Source organism: Bubalus bubalis, chromosome 19 (genome assembly GCF_019923935.1).
Source record: "Bubalus bubalis isolate 160015118507 breed Murrah chromosome 19, NDDB_SH_1, whole genome shotgun sequence".
NCBI lineage: Eukaryota > Metazoa > Chordata > Mammalia > Artiodactyla > Bovidae > Bubalus > Bubalus bubalis.
The window spans coordinates 1,010,947-1,032,362 of record NC_059175.1 but is presented as its reverse complement, the minus strand read 5'-3'; the positions used below and the strand labels follow the sequence as shown (position 1 = coordinate 1,032,362).

Here is a 21,416-nt window from a genome sequence, read left to right as displayed (position 1 = left end):
TTTGTCTAAATATTATTTTCATGAGGTCAGAGACCTTACCCTTTGTTCTAACTATCCATGAATACATAATAAACCACCCCTAAATTAAGTGGCTTCATGCACTTTATTAATATAGTGCATGAATTGTATCTCATAGTTCTTGAGCGTACCTGGGCGGTGGTTTTTGCTTGGATTTCTCATGGGTGGATACAGTCAGATGGTGTCTCAGGCTACAGTCATCTGAAGACTCAGCTGGTCTTGATATCTAAGCACACTCACCTGGGTTGCATTTATTTTTGGCTTTCTGCTTAGAGCTCAGCTGAGGCTGCACCTGAAGTGTCCACACGTGGCCTCTCCATGTGGCTTGGACTTCTTAAAGCATGGCAGCAGGCTCCTAAGAGGGAGCATCTGAAGAGAAAACTGCAAGACTTTTTGTGATACGGCCACAGAAACTCCAGATTTCAGCTGGTTAAAACAAATGCACTGAGCCCAGCCCAAATTCAAGGTGAGGGAAATTGGGTGACTCCTCTTGATGTGAAGAATAGCGTGTCACACAGGATTGAGGGTTGTCATCTATGACTGTCTGCCAGTTCCTACTCTCTGATGCCTTGAAATCTATCTATCAACACCAATACCCTAAACAAGAGAGCCTAGTAGAGTGGTGTGCCAGGTAGGTGTAAGGTAAATAGATGCCTAGAGGCAGGGAGACCTGGCTTTGAATCTGGGTTTTTCCAGCTACCAGCTGTGGATCTTGGGCAAGTTGTTTAATCTGTGTGAGCCTCAGTTGGCTCATTTGTAGAGGAATGATAATATATACATCTCCATGTATGGTTGTGGGATTTAAATGTTGCCCAGCATAGAGTAAGCATTCAGTAATTGTTTGCTGTTAGAAATAAAGGTGAAAAGAGGCTGTGCTTTGCTTCTCTAGCACGCCTTGTTTACTCTGATCCAGCATCAAGGTGAACTCAGCTCTACAGCACCACTAACGTTCAGGTCTCCCCAGCAAGAAGAACATGGAGTCGAGAAACTGCAGTCAGGTAGGTAAAGTCAAGGTTCTGAGAATGGATATTGCCACAGTGACCCTTAGGGGCCCTAGAGAAGGATGGAATTTGTCCTGGAGATTAAAAGTGAAGGATCAGGCTCTGATCCAAGCAGAGTATGTTGATGGAGCAGTGTGGTGGAGGGGATGGGGAAAAACTCTGCCTCTGGCTCATGTTCCTTCTATTAATATATTTAGAGCCTCAGCGATCTCACTACAATGGATGGGTGTGATCTCAAGGCTGCACAAGTTCCTTCTAGTCATGGCCAAGCTCTTCCATGTTAGGAATCTCCAAACGTGCCCACTCCTACCCATCTATTTGGTCAGCACTCTGGCTTGGGCACTGTTGTTGTTATTCTCTTGATTACTGCTGATGCCTCTTTACGGGTCCTCTTGCTCTTAATCTGTGCCCATTGGTCCTCTGCAGGGCAATCAGAATAATCTATTTTGTAACACAAATCTGATCATGTACTCACAGGCTAAAAGCCTTCAGGGCTGGTTATTCTCCACTTTCCCCTCTCTCTGCCTTTTTGGGTTGCTAATCTCAATGGATTTCTTTGGCTTTCTGTGTCCTATTGGGGTTCAGCCAGTGAAGGATCCAGCAGGGGACTGGAGAGCAAGAGATGGGGGCATTTGAAGTGTGTATTCCCCCTGGAGTGCCGCAGTTCCTGCTGTTTGCTGTGACTTTCCATGTCGTCCTGCTTAGTGACTCTCCTTCCTGGTTCTGCCTCTCATGACTTCCCTCCCTACCTCCTCAGACCTGAAGGTGATCGTGGCTTCTCCACATTACTTTGCTTGAGTACCTCAACACCCTTCCTTGGTTCCTTTAACTCCACAAAACCCATTAAAGTATTTCTTCTGTAATTACACCATGCAAAATGCCAGGCTGGATGAGTCACAAGCTGGAATTAAGATTGCTGGGAAAAATATAAACAACCTCATATATGGGGATGATAACCACTCTAATGGAAGAAAGTAAAGATGAACCAAAGAACCTCTTGATGAGAGTGAAAAAGAAGAGTAAAAAGCTGGCTTAAAACTCAACATTCAGAAAACTTATATCAAGGCATCAAGTCCCATCACTTCATGGCAAATAGGTGGGGGAAAAGTGGAAACAGTGACAGATTTTATTTTCTTGGTTTCCAAAATTGCTGCAGCCACAAAATTAAAAGTCTCTTGCTCCTTGGAAAAAAACTATGACAAACCTAGACAGCATATTAAAATGCAGAGACATGCCTTTGCTAACAAAGGTCTGTACAGTCAAAGCTATGGTTTTTTCCAGTACTCATGTACAGATGTGAGAGTTGGACCATAAAGAAGGCTGAGTGCTGAAGAATTAATGTTTCTAATTGTGGTGCTAGAAAAGACTCTTGAGAGTCTCTTGGACAGCAAGGAGATCAACCCAATCAATCCTAAAGGAAATCAAGCCTGAATATTTATTGGAAGGGCTGGTGCTAGAGCTAAAGCTCCAGTACTTTACACCTGATGCAAAGAGATGATTCATTAGAAATGATCCTGATGCTGGGAAAGTTTGAGGGCAGGAGGAGAATGGAGGAAGAGGCTGAGATGGTTGGATGGCATCACTGATTCAATGGACATGAAAGTCAGTTGTGTCTGACTCTGCGACCTTATGGACTGTATAGTCCATGGAATTCTCCTGGCCACAATACTGAAGTGGGTAAGCCAGTCTCTTCTCCAGGTGATCTTCCCGACCCAGGGATTGAACCCAGGTCTCCCTCATTGCAGGCAGATTCTTAACCTGCTGAGCCACAAGGGAAGCCCAAGAATACTGGAGTGGATAACCCATCCATTCCCCAGGGGATCTTCCTGACCCAGGAATCAAAGAAGGGTCTTCTGCATTGCAGGCAGATTCTTTACCAATTGAACTATCAGGGAAGCCCCAATTTGAGCTGATGGTAAAGTGGAGTCAACTCTGGTAGGGAAGGGAGGGAATGAGGACGAGATTTCCAGGAAGACATAAAGACACATTAAAGTGAGGAGGTAGGATGAGCATTAAAAGAACTGAATTAAGGCCTGGGCACCTGATACAGAGAGGGAGACAAACAGCACAGTGAGGCTGAGAGGGGGCAGGGGTTAAGTCCAGCAAGACTCTGAGGGCCTTGTGAAGAGGACCTTGGGCTCCATCCTGAGACCAGTAGGAAGCCATTGGAAGCTACAGCTATTGGGGCCTCAGGAGGAAACTGCTGGTTTCCATGAACCATACTTAAGCAAAGTATTGATGATAACTTTGTTCAGTCACTAAATTTTCAAACTCTGGGAGACAGTGAAGGACAGGAAAGGCTGGTGTGCTGCAGTCTGTGGGATTGAAAAGAGTCAGGCACAACTTAGTGATTATAGCTGTAATTTCCAATGGCCTCCTACTGGTCTCAGGATGGAGCCCAAGCTCCTCTTCACAAGGCCCTCACAGTCTTGCTGGACTTGACCCCTGCCCCCTCTCAGCCTCACTGTGCTGTTTGTCTCCCTCTCTGAATCGGGTGCCCAGGCCTTAATTCAGTTCTTTTAATGTTCATCCTACCTCCTTGCCTTTACTGTGCCTTTATGTCTTCCTGTCTTAAAGCTCAACATTCAGAAAACTAAGACCATGGCATCCGGTCCCATCACTTCATGGCAAATAGATGGAGAAACAGTGGAAACAGTGGCTGACTTTATTTTGGAGGGCTCTAAAATCACTGCAGATGGTGACTGCAGCCATGAAATAAAAAGACACTTAACTCCTTGCAAGAAAAGTTATGACCAACCTAGACAGCATATTAAAAAGCAGAGACATTACTTTGCCAACAAAGGTCCATCTAGTCAAGGCTATGGTTTTTCCAGTGGTCATGTATGGATGTGAGAGTTGGACTATAAAGAAAGCTGAGCACTGAAGAATTGATACTTTTGAACTGTGGTGTTGGAGAAGACTCTTGAGAGTCTGTTGGACTGCAAGAAGATCCAACCAGTCCATCCTAAAGGAAATTAGTCCTGAATATTCACTGGAAGGACTGATGCTGAAGCTGAAATTCCAATACTTTGGCCGCCTGATGTGAAGAGCTGACTCATTTGAAAAGACCCTGATGTTGGGAAAGATTGAAGGCAGGAGGAAAAGGGGATGACAGAGGATGAGATTGTTGGATAGCATCACCGACTCAATGGACATGAGTGTGAATAAACTCTGGGAGTTGGTGATGGACAGGGAGGCCTGGAGTGCTGCAGTCCATGGGGTTCCAGAGTCATACACAACTGAGCGACTGAGCTGAGCTGAGCTAATGTCTTCCTGGAAATCTCATCCTCATTCCCTCCCTTCCCTAGCAGAGTTGACTCCACTTTACCATCAACTCAAGCACTGCTTTCTTAGAAGAATTGCCATGAATCGCTAGATTTGGCATTTTTTTAGTTCTTTAATTTTCCTTCATACCTTGGATCACAATTTATACAGTAATTTGATAGTCTCTCTCCCCTACTAGGCTATAAGAGGAATGGGATTGACATAAAAAGTTGAAAGTTGTTTTCAGAAGGTGGTGGAGGAAATTGAGTTGGTAAAAGGGTACAAACTTTTAGCCATAAGATGAATAAAGTCTGAAGAGCTAACGCATCACATGGTGGCTCTAGTTGATAACACTGTTTGGTATAGTTGAAATTTGCTAAGAGAGTAGAACTGAATGTTCTCATCCCCTTCAAAAGGGTGGGGGATGAATACGTGAGGTGATGGATGTGTTAATTAACGTGATGGGGAAACCCTTTCACAAGGTACATGTATTGGGTTGGCCCAAAAATTCCTTCAGTTTTTAAGTAAAAATAAAAGACCTGTTTTTCATTTTCACCAAGAACTTTATTGAATAATGTATTCACCATTTTGTTCCACTACCTTCTGCCATTTTTCAGGCAACTTCATAATTCCATCTTCCCAAAACTTTTTATCTTTTTGAGCAAAAACTGTTCCAGGTGCTTTCCGGGGAAGTGGAATTTTTTCCATTAAGAGAATTTCGCTAAGACTGAAGTAAATAGACCTCTGATTGTGCAATGTCTGGTGAAGATGGCGGGTGAATCAGAACTTCCCAGCCGAGCTGTAACAGTTTTTGCCTGGTCATCAAAGAAACATGCAGTCCTGTCATCCTGATGGAAGATCAAGCATTTTCTGTTGCCTAATTCTGGATGCTTTTCATAGAGTGCTGCTTTCAGTTGGTCTAATTGGGAGCAGTACTTGTTGGAATGAATTGTTTGGTTTTCCGGAAGGCTCATAATAGAGGACTCCCTTCCAATCCCACCATCTATACAGCATCACCCTCTTTGGATGAAGAGCCTTTGGTGTGGTTGATGGTTGTTCATTTCATTTACCCCATTATCTCTTCCATTCCACATTATTGTACGGTATCCCCTTTTCAATGCCCATCACAATTTGTTTTAAAAGTAGAACATTTTCATTACATTTAAGTAGAGAATCACATGCAGAAATATGGTCAAGAAGGTTTTTTTCACTTAACTTATGTGGAACCCAAACATCAAAGTGATTAACAGCCAAGCTGGTACAAATGATTTTCAGCACTTCATTTGGATATTTTTATTTATTTTTTTAAATTTAATTTAATTTTTTTTTAATTTTTAATATGTCCACTATCTCCCGTGTGGTATAACATTGAGTGTTCTCAATTAATGTCTTGATTTGATCGCTATCAACTTCCACTGGCCTCCCTGACCGTGGAGCATCACCCAGCATGGAAGTTCGCACCACTCTTGACGTGCTCACTGTGTCACAGCACCTTCTCCATACATTGCACAAATTCTTTTTGCATTTCAGTTATGTTTTTACCTTTCTTGAAATAATAAAGCATAATATGCTGAAAATGCTTTTTTCTTCCATTTTCAATATTAAAATGGTTACACAAAAATTCACCAATTTTGATAAGTTTTCTGTTTTTAGATGCATACTGGAATGACAGCTGTCACAGCACAGTCTAACAAAATCATTTCAAATGGAGGTAAAGACAACTACGCTCTACTAGAGCCGTCTTACAGAAAAAACAACACTTTTGGCCAACCCAGTATATCAAATCACCACATTATAGACTTTAAATACCTTATTTTATTTGTTCACTATACCTCAGTAAAGCTAGGGGAAGAGGCAGAGGCAGGGGATCAGGCACCATGTCAATTTTGGTTCACATTTGTATCTTCAATATCTAGCATGATGCCCTGGTACATCGCAGACCCTCCATAAAGAATTTTTGAATCAATATGTATAATCCAAAACCCCAAATCTTATTGCTGGAGGTTAGGAAAAATGGGTTGGTGCTTCCAAGATCATTTTAAGAAATTAGAGGCTGTAATAAGGGTTTGAGTCATCAGATTTTGTACAACTTAAATTGCCCCTCTGCACCTTCAATTCCTTTTGGATATTTTTAGAAACTCTGTGCCCAAACAGAGCTCTGCAAGGAAAATTCATGCCCACCCCCAATACTACCATATGTGTGGTATGCCACAGAGCAGAAAAACAATCAGAAATGCACTTGATGAAGGAGAAAACAGCCGAACATGAGTCCCTGGGCAGAGCATCTTGGAGAGGCCAGCCCAGCAGCTGTTTGCATTAAAAATAATTGCTTTATATTTATGGCAGAAGGGCAACAATACACAGTTTATAGCCTATAATCTAACACAAATGACTTGGGAAAATATTCTTAATAGATGGTTCATCTGAGTGTCCCAGGGTGTAAGGAAACCCAGCAGGGAACACTCAGAATTGGCCTTCGCTGATCTGACAAATCCTGACTGGTTGCATGTTAAAGCATTTCCCTGCACAGTTTTACATTCTTCCACTTACGGAGATTCTGTGAAAGACTCGCCAGACTCTTGAGGGCACAGACTCCACCAGATACTCAGCCTCCAGAGTTCACACTGGCTTCATAGAAATGAAGCTGCACTAAGCCAGGGAAAATGAAGCGTGACCTTGTAAAATATCAGTTTCTGGCTTTTCCCCCCCTAACTGTGGGGATGTTATCATGAAGGAAGAAAAATATCGCTTTCCACACTCTATTCTGGAAAACGATATCCATCTGTGGGAATGCTGAGCAGGCATGATTGCTGTGGCCAGGCGTGGTATCAGACTGACAGGCTGGGCGAGAGTTTGGTTTCTGTGAGGGGTCAACTAGAAGAAAGGAAATAGGTTCTCTGGGAATTGATGTTCTCTGTGCTCTTTCCTCTGCCCTCCTCCCAATGACTGGGGCCTTTTTGCCACTCAGCAATGCCCATTTGAGCCTGGAATATCACCCTATATTGTTAGCTTTATTTTTTTCTTCACATGTGTCCCTAACTGGACTGCATGCTTCTCAAGATCACGTCTGAGCCTCAGACCTCTCTGTCTCTCCTGGACTTCATTAGGACAATTCTAGCAGAAATCACCTACTTTTTGTGAGAAAGTACTAGTTTCTTCTACTAGAAAGCACACTGCCTCCCACTCCTGAACCCCCTGATGTCTTGTGTCGCTACTTTCACCAATCACCCCAAACCATGTTAAACTGGTCTTACCTGTGTTCCCATTCTTTTCCCCCTTAATAGTTAAGAACATAAGGACCACCATCAGGGAGTTCATAGGGATGCTTCCTAAAAGCACAAGCTGGAATCAAGATTTCTAGGAGAAACATCAATAACCTCAGCTATGCAGATGACACCACCCTTATGGCAGAAAGTGAGGAACTAAAGAGCCTCTTGATGAAAGTGAAAGAGGAGAATGAACAAGTTGGCTTTTTTTTTTATTTTATTTTGTTTTTAAACTTTACATAGGATGGGGAACACATGTATACCTGTGGCGGATTCATTTTGATATTTGGCAAAACTAATACAAGTTGGCTTAAAACTCAGCATTCAGAAAACTAAGTTCATGGCATCTGGTCCCATCACTTCTTGGCAAATAGATGGGGAAACAATGGGAGACTTTAATTTTGGGGGCTCCTAAGTCACTGCAGATGGTGACTGTAGTCATGAAATTAAGACACTTGCTCCTTGGAAGGAAAGCTATGATCAACCTAGACAGCATATTAAAAAGCAGAGACATTACTTTGTCAACAAAGATCCATCTAGTCAAAGCTACAGTCTTTGCAGTAGTCACGTATGGATGTGAGAGTTGGACTATAAAGAAAGCTGAGCACAGAAGAATTGATGCTTTTGAACTGTGGTGTTGGAGAAGACTCTTGAGAGTCCCTTGGACTGCAGGAAGATCCAACCAGTCTAATCCAACCAGACTAATTTTCTAAAGGAAATCAGTCCTGAATATTCATTGGAAGGACTGATGCTGAAGCTGAAACTCCAATACTTTGGCCACCTGATGTGAAGAACTGACTCACTGGAAAAGACCCTGATGCTGGGAAAGATTGAAGGCAGGAGAGATGATAGAGTGTGAGATGGTTGGATGGCATCACCGACTCAAAAGACATGAGTTTGAGCAAGCTCTGGTTTTTGGTGACAGGCAGGGAAGCCTGGCGTGATGCAGTCCATGCGGTCGCAAACAGTAGGACACGACTGAGCAACTGAACTGAACTGAACTGATCAGGGAGTTAGGGACCAGCATTCTAGCTCTCTCACAGTGATGTGAATTTTGGTGAGTTATTTAAACTCTACGAGCCTCAGTTTTTCTGTCTACAGAATGTGGGTATCAGTGATACCTATCAGCACTTCACAGCAGTATGGTAAAGACTGTGTTATAGTGTTCGTGTTTGCATAGTGCCTGCATACCGTCAGCCTTCAACGTTAGCTTCTTGGAGTGTTGGCATCCCCTCAAGATTCTGTTGAAGTCCTAATGCCCAGTGTGTAGTATTAGTAGGTGGGGCCTTTCAGAGGACCTTATCGTGGCTGGGATTAATGCTGCTATCACGGGGTTTTCACAGAGTTTCCTTGCCCTGTTCATCGTGTGAGGACATGGCGAGAAAGGGACAGCTATCAACCAGGAAGAGGGCCTTGACCAGAGCGTAACCATGCTGATGCCTTGAACTTGGACATCTTAGCCTCCAGAACTGTGAGAAAAAAAAAAAAACAATCTTCTGTTTGTGTGTGTGTTTGTATGTTACCCAGTCTGTGGTACTTTGTTCCAGCAGCAGAATGGACTGAGACCTCTTCCTTCTCCCCTCTGCCTCCTTTTTCTTCTTTTTATGAGGATGATTTTATCTTTGTCTACATTCACAGAATGTAAAATCTTAGATGCTTTCTACTAGAAAGTGTAGTTCTAATGAGGTCTAAGGGAGATGCAGAGTTCTGAGACATAGACCGGCCTTGAGGAAAGTGCAGTCCAGTTAGGGTAAATGTGTTCAATTGAGGAACCAACAATAAAAGACGGTGAGCTCTGAGGTCAAGCTCCATGGGCTTGAGAAACCTTATCCAAGAGTCAGAGCCTTCTAGTTCTCAGAAAAATTAGCAGAAGGAGGATAAAGTATGCTAAATTGGAAAGTGACTTGACATAAGTAAAGATCTTTAGGTAAGAAATAGAATAGCAAGCTCAAAGGACAACAAAGAGACCTTGTGACTGAAATCTTTTGTTATGTGTTTGAAGAGTAGTAGACATATGGCTAGAAGGAACCTTTGCTGCAGGAACCACAGCTGCATGGGTGTTTTTACAAATGAACTAGGGGCTATTCAAAGTCACAACATAAACAGCTCTTCCTAGAGCTTCAACTTACTTGAAAATTAAATTTCAAATGCATCATTTTGTTCATTAAAAAAATTCACATATAATGTGAAGTAGACTGAAAAAATCACATGAAAACTTATGATAAAGAATGAGAATTTGCATTTTAGGTGGCTATTTGGAGCTGTGATGCAGACATTGTGGAAAACTTTCCATTATAGCACTTAGTGGCCAAAGTTTGAGATTCACAGCTAAACCAAAGGAGTATTCCTGGTGATAGAAATTGCATGGGACCAAGCCAGTCAGAAGAAAATGATAAAATGTTAGGTACCAAATCCCTTTTTCTAATTTTGTCTGTAGAGACAATGAGTTTTCAAGAGAAGGTAACACTTGCCTGGGGGTACACAGATAAGCCTCTCCAGCATTCTTTTTTTCCTTCACTTTAAAAAAACTATGGGTTTGTTTATTTATTTATTTATGATTGGCTGTGCTGGATCTGTGTTGCTGCGAGCAGACTTTCTCCAGCTGCAGCTGGTGGGGCTACTCTTCGTGGCACGAGGTCCTCTCACTGCAGGGGCTTCACTGTTGCAGAGCTCGGGTTCTAGGCGTGTGGGCTCAGCAGTTGCAGCTTGCTGGCTCTAGAGCTCTGGCTCAGTAGTTGTGGTACAGGGGCTTAGTTGTTCCTCAGCATGTAATATCTTCCCAGACCAGGGATCAACCCATGTCCCCTGCACTGGCAGGTGATTCTTAACCACTGGGCCACCAGGGAAGTCCCTCCAGTGTTCTTTAAATAACAAACAAGAGATAGCTAGTCAGGAAGATCTCCTGGAGTAGGAAATGACAACCTGCTCCAGTATTCTTGCCTGGAAAATTCCATGGACAAGAGGAGCCTGGTGGTCTAGAGTCCATGGGGTCACAAAGAGTTGGACACAACTGAGTGACTGAGCTTACACGCACAAGAGATAGATTGCATGTGACACTCTCTCTAAGTTAAACATTACAAGTTGTAGCAAAAACCTTGTGCAATGGTTCTGATAGCTTATACGATTTTCAGGTCAGATTAAAAGCTTCCTCTTCAGTGATCCTGACTGTCAGCACCACTTCTTGTCTGTTGAAGGCTTATAGCAAGTATTTTCCTGACTGCTAGTAAATCATTGCCCAGATTATCATTTTCTTTCGGTCACTAGTCTTTCAAGCTCTCACTGAGGTGGCATCAGGTGAAATGGCTCCAGGAGTTTACAGTGACCAGTCTAGGGTGACCTGGGTCCCGCTGACAGCCAAGGGTCCCACAGACGCAAGTTGATGAGAAAAATCAATTCAGCTTCAAGAGCAGTGTCTACACAGGTCCCAAGGAACATGGAAATATCACCTACTCATATGGTGTCCATGACACACTGCAGTAAGGTGAAAAAGCATGAACAAGACATTTGAACATACAGACTCCAGACATTTCAACCAAGTAAAGTTTTCTTAGGACTCTAAGGAAGATTTCCAAGCCACAGACTAGAAGAAAACACTTAAAATTCACAGAGCTGACAAAGGATTACATCCAAAAAATATAAAACTTCCTTATAAATCAACAGACAACAGATTAAATCATAGTAGAAAATGGAATACTTCACAGAAGAAACCTGAAAAGCTGGTAATTGTGAAATAAAGGTCAACCTCATGATAATCTTCTAACAGCAAATTAATACTGCAATGAGATAACATTTTATATCTGTCATATGGAAAAAAGTAAAAGATCTAACAAAATCAAGTTTTGACTTAAATATTGAAAAGCCAACATCATATTTTCTATCAAAATGCTTGTGACTTTAAATTGGCATAACCATTTAGGAGAGCCATTTATTAGTACTTAATAAAGATAGCCAGATCCTGTGACCCAATAATTTCGTATCAAATATGTAACCCAAGTACACTTCCATGAAAATGAACAAAGAATATTCATGCAGCAATAATTGAATTGGAAACAACCTTATTTTTTTTCATTAATAGAAAAATGGAAAAGTGTTGAGTTTTTGAAATTTTATTTAAAGTAGATTACTATATAGTAATTAAAACAAAAAAACTTGATCTTTATCAGCAACTTTAAAATTTTTCAATTTAATTTTTAATTTTATTTGTCTATTTTTGCTGTCTCAGGTCTTCATTGCTGTGTGGGCTTTTCTCTAGTTGTGGCAATGGGAGTCTAGTCTCGAGTTGTGGCGTACAGGCTTCTCATTGCAGTGGCTACTCTTGTTGCAGAGCACACACTCTAGGGCACATGGGCTTCAGTAGTTGTGGCTCCCAGACTCTAGATCATAGGCTCAATAGTTGTGGTGCATGGGCTTAGTTGCTCTGTGGCATGTGGGATCCTCCCAGACCAGGGATCAAACCTGTCTTCTGCATTGGTGGAAGTCTTCACCACTGAGCCACCAGCAAAGCCCTTATCAGCATATTTAAATCTTGAAAATATGTTTACTGAGAGAAAAACAAGTTGCAGTGAATAACCACAATATGATGCCATTATTATAAATTTTAAACTACAGATCAATACTATTGACTATTTTTAGACACACAGTAAAAGTATAAATGGCTCCCCTGATGTCTCAGTGGTAAAGTATCTGCCTGCCAATGCAGGAGACACAGGTTCTATTCCTGGGTCAGGAAGATCTGCTGCAGAAGAAAATGGCAATCCACTCCAGTATTCTTGGGTGGGAAATCTGATGAACAGAGGAACCTGGTGGACTACAATCCACAGGGTTGCAAAAGAGTTGGACATAACTTAGTGATTAAACAACAAGAACAAAACTTATTTACAAAACAGAAACAGACTCACAGAATTAGAGAATAATGCTGGAGCGGGGGCAGGGGGAAGGATGGGGGAAGGGATAGTTAGGAAGTTTGGAACCCACATGTACACACTGCTATAGTTAAAACGGATAACCAACAAGGACCTACTGTACTGCACATGGAACTCTGCTCAATGTTATGTGCCAGCCTGGATGGGAGGGGAGTTTGGGGGAGAATGGGTACATATATATATTATGGCTGAGTCCCTTTGCTGTTGACCTGAAACTATCACAGCATTGTTAATTGATTACATTCCAATATAAAATAAAAAAACTTTTAAGGAAAAAAAAAAGTATAAATACATGAATGAGAAGGATACAAACCATTTTCACAACACCAGTTACCTCTGAGGAAGAGAGTTGGGAAATGATCTTGGGAAGGGGACAAGAAAGGCTTCAACTAAATGCTTTGCGGTTCAGAGCAGTCAGAAATTTTTCTTGAAAAATCCCCAGACCTGTGCTTGGGTGAGCATGAGTCTAAGTTTATTAGTATTTCATGATAAAACAACTGAGAAATTCAAGTTTTTAAAAAAGCAGTCCTGGACTGAATAATCCCCTGAGGCACAATGCAGAAACATTTTCATAACTTGGGGTACACGTGACTGACTCCACACTCATAAATCCCTACTGCTGATCAGCTCACAAACAAAAATTACAAAACACAGTAGAAAGTAGTCTGTCATGACAGATAGTCAGCAGACAACATTAACTAGAAACTGAGGCTTCCAAGAACTGGATAGTACAGAACATTCCTAAGGATACAAAACAATAAGTTCCCATTCTCACTGAAGTGGAGCCTCACAATTTACACAGTGCCATTTCAGACCATTGGCTGCTGAACCCCTCCCCACCCCTTCCTGAATGAAGGCATTCACTGAAGTTATCCTGCTGCTGTTCTACCACTGTGTTAGAAAAGGAGAGGATATTACCTCTTTGGGTCACAGACCTCAAGACAAAGAGGAACCATGTCTGGATCTGATGGGGTTTGAACTGGATGAAATGACTGAATGGCCCTTCTGAGTTGTTGCCCTTGGTTATTTAAAAGCAGAGGCATTTATTGCTCACCAGATCGTCGTGTGCTCCCTTATAATTTCTAGGCCACTTGCAGTTAGTTAGGACCAATGGATTATTTCTAGGCAGTTCCCACTAAGTGGAAGTGACTCAGGTCAGCTCTGAGCTGCGGCATGGAAGAGAAGGCATGGGTCTCCTGCTCGTCCCCTTTGTTTCTCGGTGACAGTGGCAGCTGCGTCCTGAGACAGTTTTGCCACTAGATGGAAACAGCTGGATTGCTGGGTCACGCTGCTTGGAAGGCAGCTGCAGACTTTGCGTGAGAAGAAAAATAAGCCTTTATGTGTTAAGCCAAACCTCATGTTGTGTGTCTCTTATATACAAATGCAGACATACACAGCCCACTGAAAAGAAGTTCTCACACAAGAACTAGAGCTGCCCAGGGCGGCAGCCCACCGTGCGGGGAACAGCAGAAACAGCACAACAAGTAACGCTCCTAAAGTCAGAAAGGATAGAACTATGTGTCAGAGAAAATATTAAAAAGTGCATTTTCACTATTTGAAGTATCATTTATAGAAATAAAGGCTACACTGGGAAATTTGAGCATCCAGTATCGTACATCGAACCTGGACTGGCAACTCGTTTCATACATGATATTTTACATGTTTCAATGCCAATGGATGCTTGGGGCTGGTGCACTGGGACAACCCAGAGGGATGGTATGGGCAGGGAGGAGGGAGGAGGGTCCAGGATGGGGAACACATGTATACCTGTGGCGGATTCATTTTGATATTTGGCAAAACTAATACAATTTTGTAAAGTATAAAAATAAAATTAAATTAAAAAAAAAGAAATACAAAAAAAAAGAAAAATAAATGAGCAAATCTTTTAAAAATGAGAATTGCATTTCAAATTGAAAAATCAGTAAAAGACACATGCACCTCACATATATTTACTCATTTTTTGACAAAGGTGAAACTGAATTGCAATAGGAAGTTAAATTTTTTTAATAGATTAATTTTTTATCAATTGGATATCCATATGAGAGAATTGAATTTTTATTTATACCTCACATTATAGAAAAATTCCAGATATATTATAAATAAGTATGAAAATAAAGTTTATAAATGAGAACACTGAAGAATATTTTCAGGCCAAATTTCTTATATGGAATAACCATAAAATAATAATAATAGAAAAGAGTTGGACTGTTAGAATTAGAAACTTCTGTTTGTCAAAAGATACCACTATGAAAGTGATAAGACAAGCCATAGAGTGGGAAAAGGTATTTATAGTATATATATCTGACAAAGGATTGCCAGCATTCTTGCTGGGAGAATCACATGGACAGAGGAGCCTTGCAGTTTGTAATCTATGGGATCACAAAGAGTCGGCCACAACTGAGCATCTGAGTACATAGCACATCCATAATACCAAAACATCCATAATACCTAAGGAAAACTATTGCTAGAACTTTATTCATAGATAGATTAGCAATAAAGATGTAATCCCAATAAAAAGTTGACCAAAAGACTCAAATAAGAACTTCAGAAAAGAAGCCTTCCAAAGGCCAGTTACCACTGAAAAAGATGCTCAACATCATTAGCCATTCAGTTCAGTTCAGTCACTCAGTCGTGTCCGACTCTTTGTGACCCCATGAATCGCAGCACGCCAGGCCTCCCTGTCCATCACCAACTCCCAGAGTTCACCCAGACTCACGTGCATCAAGTCAATGATGCCATCCAGCCATCTCATCCTCTGTCATCCCCTTCTCCTCCTGCCGCCAATCCCTCCCAGCATCAGGGTCTTTTCCAGTGAGTCAGCTCTCCTCATGAGGCGGCCAAACTACTGGAGTTTCAGCTTTAGCATCTGTCCTTCCAAACAACACCCAGGACTGATCTCCTTTAGAATGGACTGGTTGGACCTCCTTGCAGTCCAAGAGACTCTCAAGAGTCTTCTCCAACACCACAGTTCAAAAGCATCAATTCTTCAGTGCTCAGCTTTCTTCAGTCCAACTTTCACATCCATACATGACTCCTGGAAAAACCATAGCCTTGACTAGACGGACCTTTGTTGGCAAAGTAATGTCTCTGCTTTTCAATATGCTATCTAGGTTGGTCATAACTTTCCTTCCAAGGAGTAAGAATCTTTTAATTTCATGGTTTCAATCACCATCTGCAGTGATTTTGGAGCCCCCAAAATAAAGTCTGACACTGTTTCCACTGTTTCCCCATCTATTTGCCATGAAGTGATGGGACCGGATGCCATGATCTTCGTTTTCTGAATGGTGAGCTTTAAGCCAACTTTTTCACTCTCCACTTGCACTTTCATCAAGAGGCTTTTGAGTTCCTCTTCATTTTCTGCCATAAGGGTGGTGTCATCTGCATATCTGAGGTTATTGAGACTTCTCCCGGCAATCTTGATTCCAGCTTGTGCTTCTTACAGCCCAGCATTTCTCATGGTGTACTCTGCATATAAGTTAAATAGCAGGGTGACAATATACAGCCTTGACGTACTCCTTTTCCTATTTGGAACCAGTCTGTTGTTCCATGTCCAGTTCTAACTGTTGCTTCCTGACCTGCATATAGGTTTCTCAAGAGGCAGGTCAGGGGGTCTGGTATTCCCATCTCTTTCAGAATTTTCCACAGTTTATTGTGATCCACACAGTCAAAGGCTTTGGCATAGTCAATAAATCAGAAATATATGTTTTTCTGGAACTCTCTTGCTTTTTACATGATCCAGCGGATGTTGGTAATTTGATCTCTGGTTCCTCTGCCTTTTCTAAAGCCAGCTTGAACACCTGGAAGTTCATGGTTCATGTATTGCTGAAGCCTGGCTTGTTGAATTTTGAGCATTACTTTACTAGCATGTGAGATGAGTGCTATTGTGCAGTAGTTTGAGCATTCTTTGGCATTGCCCTTCTTTGGGATTGGAATGAAAACTGACCTTTTCCAGTCCTGTGGCCACTGCTGAGTTTTCCAAATTTCCTGGCATATTGAGTGCAGCACTTTCACAGCATCATCTTTCAGGATTTGAAATAGCTCAACTGGAATTCCATCACCTCCACTAGCTTTGTTCGTAGTGATGCTTTCTAAGGCCCACTTGAGTTCACATTCCAGGATGTCTGGTTCTAGGTCAGTGATCACACCATTGTGATTATCTTGGTCATGAAGATCTTTTCTGTACAGTTCTTCTGTGTATTCTTGCCACCTCTTCTTAATATCTTCTGCTTCTGTTAGGTCCATACCATTTCTGTCCTTTACTGAGCCCATCTTTACATGAAATGTTCCCTTGAAATCTCTAATTTTCTTGAAGAGATCTCTAGTCTTTCCCATTCTGTTGTTTTCCTCTATTTCTTTGCATTGATCGCTGAGGAAGGCTTTCTTATCTCTTCTTGCTATTCTTTGGAACTCTGCATTCAGATGCTTATATCTTTCCTTTTCTGCTTTGTTTTTTGCTTCTCTTCTTTTCACAGCTATTTGTAAGGCCTCCCCAGACAGCCATTTTGCTTTTTTGCATTTCTTTTCCATGGGGATGGTCTTGATCCTTGTCTCCTGTACTATGTCATGAATGTCAGTCCATAGTCCATCAGGCACTCTATCTATCAGATCTAGGCCCTTAAATCTATTTCTCACTTCCACTGTATAATCATAAGGAATTAAAGTAGGAAGTCAAGAGACACCTGGGGTAACAGGCAAATTTGGCCTTGGAATACGGAATGAAGCAGGGCAAAGGCTAATAGAGTTTTGCCAAGAGAACGCACTGGTCATAGCAAACCCCTTCTTCCAACAACACAAGAGAAGACTCTACACATGGACATCAACCAATGGTCAACACCAAAATCAGATTCATTTTATTCTTTGCAGCCAAAGGGAGAAGCTCTATACAGTCAGCAAAAACAAGACCAGGAGCTGACTGTGGCTCAGATCATTGGCCATTGGGGAAGTACAAATTAAAACTTAAGTGTGATACCAGTACAGTGCCACCAAAATGAATAAAATAAAAAATAATGTGTTTGTAAATATATCAAACAACTAGAACTTTCCTCCACTGCTGTGGGAGTGTAAGTTAATAGCATCTTTAAAAAACTTATTCCATAGTAAAATAAAGCTGAACATATGCATACCCTGTGTGGTAAGCAAAATATGGCTCCCCAAAGATGTCCATGTCTTACTCTCAAGGACCTGTGAATACGTTAGGTTATATGGCAAAGAGGAATTAAGTTTGTAGATAGAATTAAAGTTACAAATCACCTGACCTTAAAATAGGGAGACTATTTGGGCATTCCCAATGTAATCACAAGGGTCCTTAAAAGTGGAAGAGGAAATCATAAGGGAGAACCAAATGAAAGAATGAGAAGGATTTGAATCAGAGTTACTGGTGGAGGCACGTGAGCCAAAGAAAGCAGGTGGTCTCTAGATGTTGGAAAAGACAAGGAAATGGATTATTTCCCAGAGCCTCCAGAAAGAGAGACAGCCCTGCCAATCCATTGCCTTCTAAAGTTAAACCTTCATCTTAGCTCAGTGAGATTCATGTTAGATTTCTGATATAAACTGTAAGTTATTAAATTTGTTATCTTAAACCATTAAGTTTGTGGCAATTTGTCACAGCATCAAGAGAAAACTTATCTATCCTATGACACAGTAATTCTACTCCTACATGTATACTCAACAGAAAGGCAGAAATATGTACAAGAATGTACATACAGACTTATTCATATCAGACTCAACTAGGAAACTACCCACATGTACATAAGTAGATCACATGTAAAGTCTTAAGACAACTGATACTAAACCACAGTGAGACATGGATGCAACACACAACAGTATGATGCCTCACAAACACGATGTTGAATAAAAGAAGCCAAGAGATTTCAGACTGAAAATCCCATTTAGAATTAAGTTCAAGATGAGTAAAACTAATCTATGGTGTTAAAATTGTGCTTTCCTTGGCTGGGGATCTGGTGGCTGAGAAGCAATGTGAAGGGGGGTCTTTGGGGTGCTGCTGCCAGCAACACTTAATTTCTTGTTCTGGGAGGTGGTTTCACAGTGTGTTTGGTTTGGGAAAATTATTTGAGTTGACATTTATGATTTATGTATAATTGTTTGTGTATTTTATATTACAATAAACTTTAATTTTATTTTTAAAATTTATTATTTTTTAAAATTTATTTATTTTTTAATTAATTAATTCATTTTACTTTACAATATTGTATTGGTTTTGCCATACATCAACATGAATCTGCCACGGATGTACACATGTTCCCCATCCTGAACCCCACTTCTCCTTCCCTCCCCATCCTATCCCTCTGGGTCATTCCAGTGCACCAGCCCCAAGCACCCTGTATCATGCATCAAACCTGGACTGGTGATTCATTACACATATGATATTTTACATGTTTCAATACCGTTCTCCCTTATCATTCCACCCTCGCCCTCTCCCATAGAGTCCAAAAGACTGTTCTATACATCTGTGTCTCTTTTGCTGTCTCGCATACAGGGTTATTGTTACCTTCTTTCTAAATTCCATATATATGCGTTAGTATACTGTATTGGTGTTTTTCTTTCTGGCTTACTTCACTCTGTGTAATAGGCTCCAGTTTCATCCAGGTCATTAGAACTGATTCAAATGCATTCTTTTTAATGGCTGAGTAATATTCCATTGTGTATATGTACCACAGCTTTCTCATCCATTCATCTGCTGATGGACATCTAGGTTGCTTCCATGTCCTGGCTATTATAAACAGTGCTGCGATGAACATTGGGGTACACGTGTCTCTTTCGATTCTGGTTTCCTCGGTGTGTATGCCCAGCAGTGGGATTGCTGGGTCATATGGCAGTTCTGTTTCCAGTTTTTTAAGGAATCCCCACACTGTTCTCCATAGTGGCTGTACTAGTCTGCATTCCCACCAACAGTGTAAGAGGGTTCCCTTTTCTCCACACCCTCTCCAGCATTTATTGCTTGTAGACTTTTGGATCGCAGCCATTCTGATTGGCGTGAAATGGAACCTCATTGTGGTTTTGATTTGCATTTCTCTGAGAGTGAGTGATGTTGAGCATCTTTTCATGTGTTTGTTAGCCATCTGTATGTCTTCTTTGGAGAAATGTATGTTTAGTTCTTTGGCCCATTTTTTGATTGGGTCTTTTATTTTTCTGGAATTGAGCTGCAGGAGTTGCTTGTATATTTTTGAGATTAGTTCCTTGTCAGTTGCTTCATTTGCTATTATTTTCTCCCATTCTGAAGGCTGTCTTTTCACCTTGCTTATAGTTTCCTTTGTTGTGCAGAAGCTTTTAATTTAATTAGGTCCCATTTGTTTATTTTTGCTTTTATTTCCAGTATTCTGGGAGGTGGGTCATAGAGGATCCTGCTGTGATTTATGTTGGAGAGTGTTTTGCATATGTTTTCCTCTAGGAGTTTAATAGTTTCTGGTCTTACGTTTAGATCTTTAATCCATTTTGAGTTTTATTTTTGTGTATGGTGTTAGAAAGTGTTCTAGTTTCATTCTTTTATAAGTGGTTGACCAGTTTTCCCAGCACCACGTGTTAAAGAGATTGTCTTTTCTCCATTGTATATTCTTGCTTCCTTTGTCAAAGATAAGGTGTCCATAGGTGCATGGATTTATCTCTGGGCTTTCTATTTTGTTCCATTGATCTATATTTCTGTATTTGTGCCAGTACCATGCTGTCTTGATGACTGTGGCTTTGTAGCAGAGCCTGAAGTCAGTCAGGGTGATTCCTCCAGTTCCATTCTTCTTTCTCAAGATTGCTTTGGCTATTTGAGGCTTTTTGTATTTCCATATAAATTGTGAAATTATTTGTTCTAGTTCTGTGAAAAATACCATTGGTAGCTTGATAGGGATTGCATTGAATCTATAGATTGCTTTGGGTGCTGCTGCTGCTGCTGCTGCTAAGTCGCTTCAGTCGTGTCCGACTCTGTGCGACCCCATAGGAGGCAGCCCACCAGGCTCCCCTGTCCCTGGGATTCTCCAGGCAAGAACACTGGAGTGGGTTGCCACTTGCTTCTCCAATGCATGAAAGTGAAAAGGGAAAGTGAAGTCACTCAGTCATGTCTGACTCTTTGCAACCCCATGGATTGCAGCCCACCAGGCTCCTCCGCCCATGGGATTTTCCAGGCGAGAGTACTGGAGTGGGGTGCCATTGCCTTCTCCATTGCTTTGGGTAGTATACTCATTTTCACTATACTGATTCTTCTGATCCATGAACACAGTATATTTCTCCATCTATTTGTGTCCTCTTTGATTTCTTTCACCAGTGTTTTATAGTTTTCTATATATAGGTCTTTTGTTTCTTTAGGTAGATATATTCCTAAGTATTTTATTCTTTTCGTTGCAATGCTGAATGGAATTGTTTCCTTAATTTCTCTTTCTGTCTTCTCATTGTTAGTGTATAGGAATGCAAGGGATTTCTGTGTGTTAATTTTACATCCTGAAACTTTACTATATTCATTGATTAGCTCTAGTAATTTTCTGGTGGAGTCTTCAGGGTTTTCTATGTAGAGGATCATGTCATCTGCAAACAGTGAGAGATTTACTTCTTCTTTTCCAATCTGGATTTCTTTTGTTTCTTTTTCTGCTCTGATTGCTATGGCCAAAACTTCCAAAACTATGTTGAATAGTAGTGATGGGAGTGGGCACAATTGTCTTGTTCCTGAGAAGGCAATGGATTGGTTACAAAAATTACAGATCAGACAAAACTGAGGTGAGCATTGAAAGTTGAGAAATAAATCTGAAGAACTTCTCCAGAATGCCGCTACAGGAAATAATATGAAAAACATATTAATAAAAATGAATGTAAGAATTAAAAGGGTCAAATTTATCTGTAATAGATACTACATAGAGTATAGAGCATAGGAGGTAAAACATTCAAAGAGATAATACTTAAAAATTTCCAGACTTAATAAAAGATGTAACTTCTCAGACTTAGAAAGC

At 41.0% G+C, this 21,416-nt stretch overlaps 1 long non-coding RNA gene across 2 annotated transcripts in view; it reads left to right on the top strand.

Annotated features, from left to right (window-relative positions):
- The first annotated feature begins 274 nt into the window (after window positions 1–274).
- The window catches only part of LOC123465172, a 29,852-nt gene continuing 8,710 nt past the window's right edge, over window positions 275–21,416 (top strand). The window contains exons 1-3 of one of the 2 annotated variants that reach the window (XR_006640304.1): window positions 275–484; window positions 908–1,016; window positions 8,893–9,020. This is a non-coding gene — a long non-coding RNA (uncharacterized LOC123465172). Of the gene's footprint in view, window positions 485–907; window positions 1,017–4,900; window positions 6,197–8,892; window positions 9,021–21,416 lie in introns of those variants that run through there. The other variant, XR_006640303.1, reaches the window with a different exon arrangement.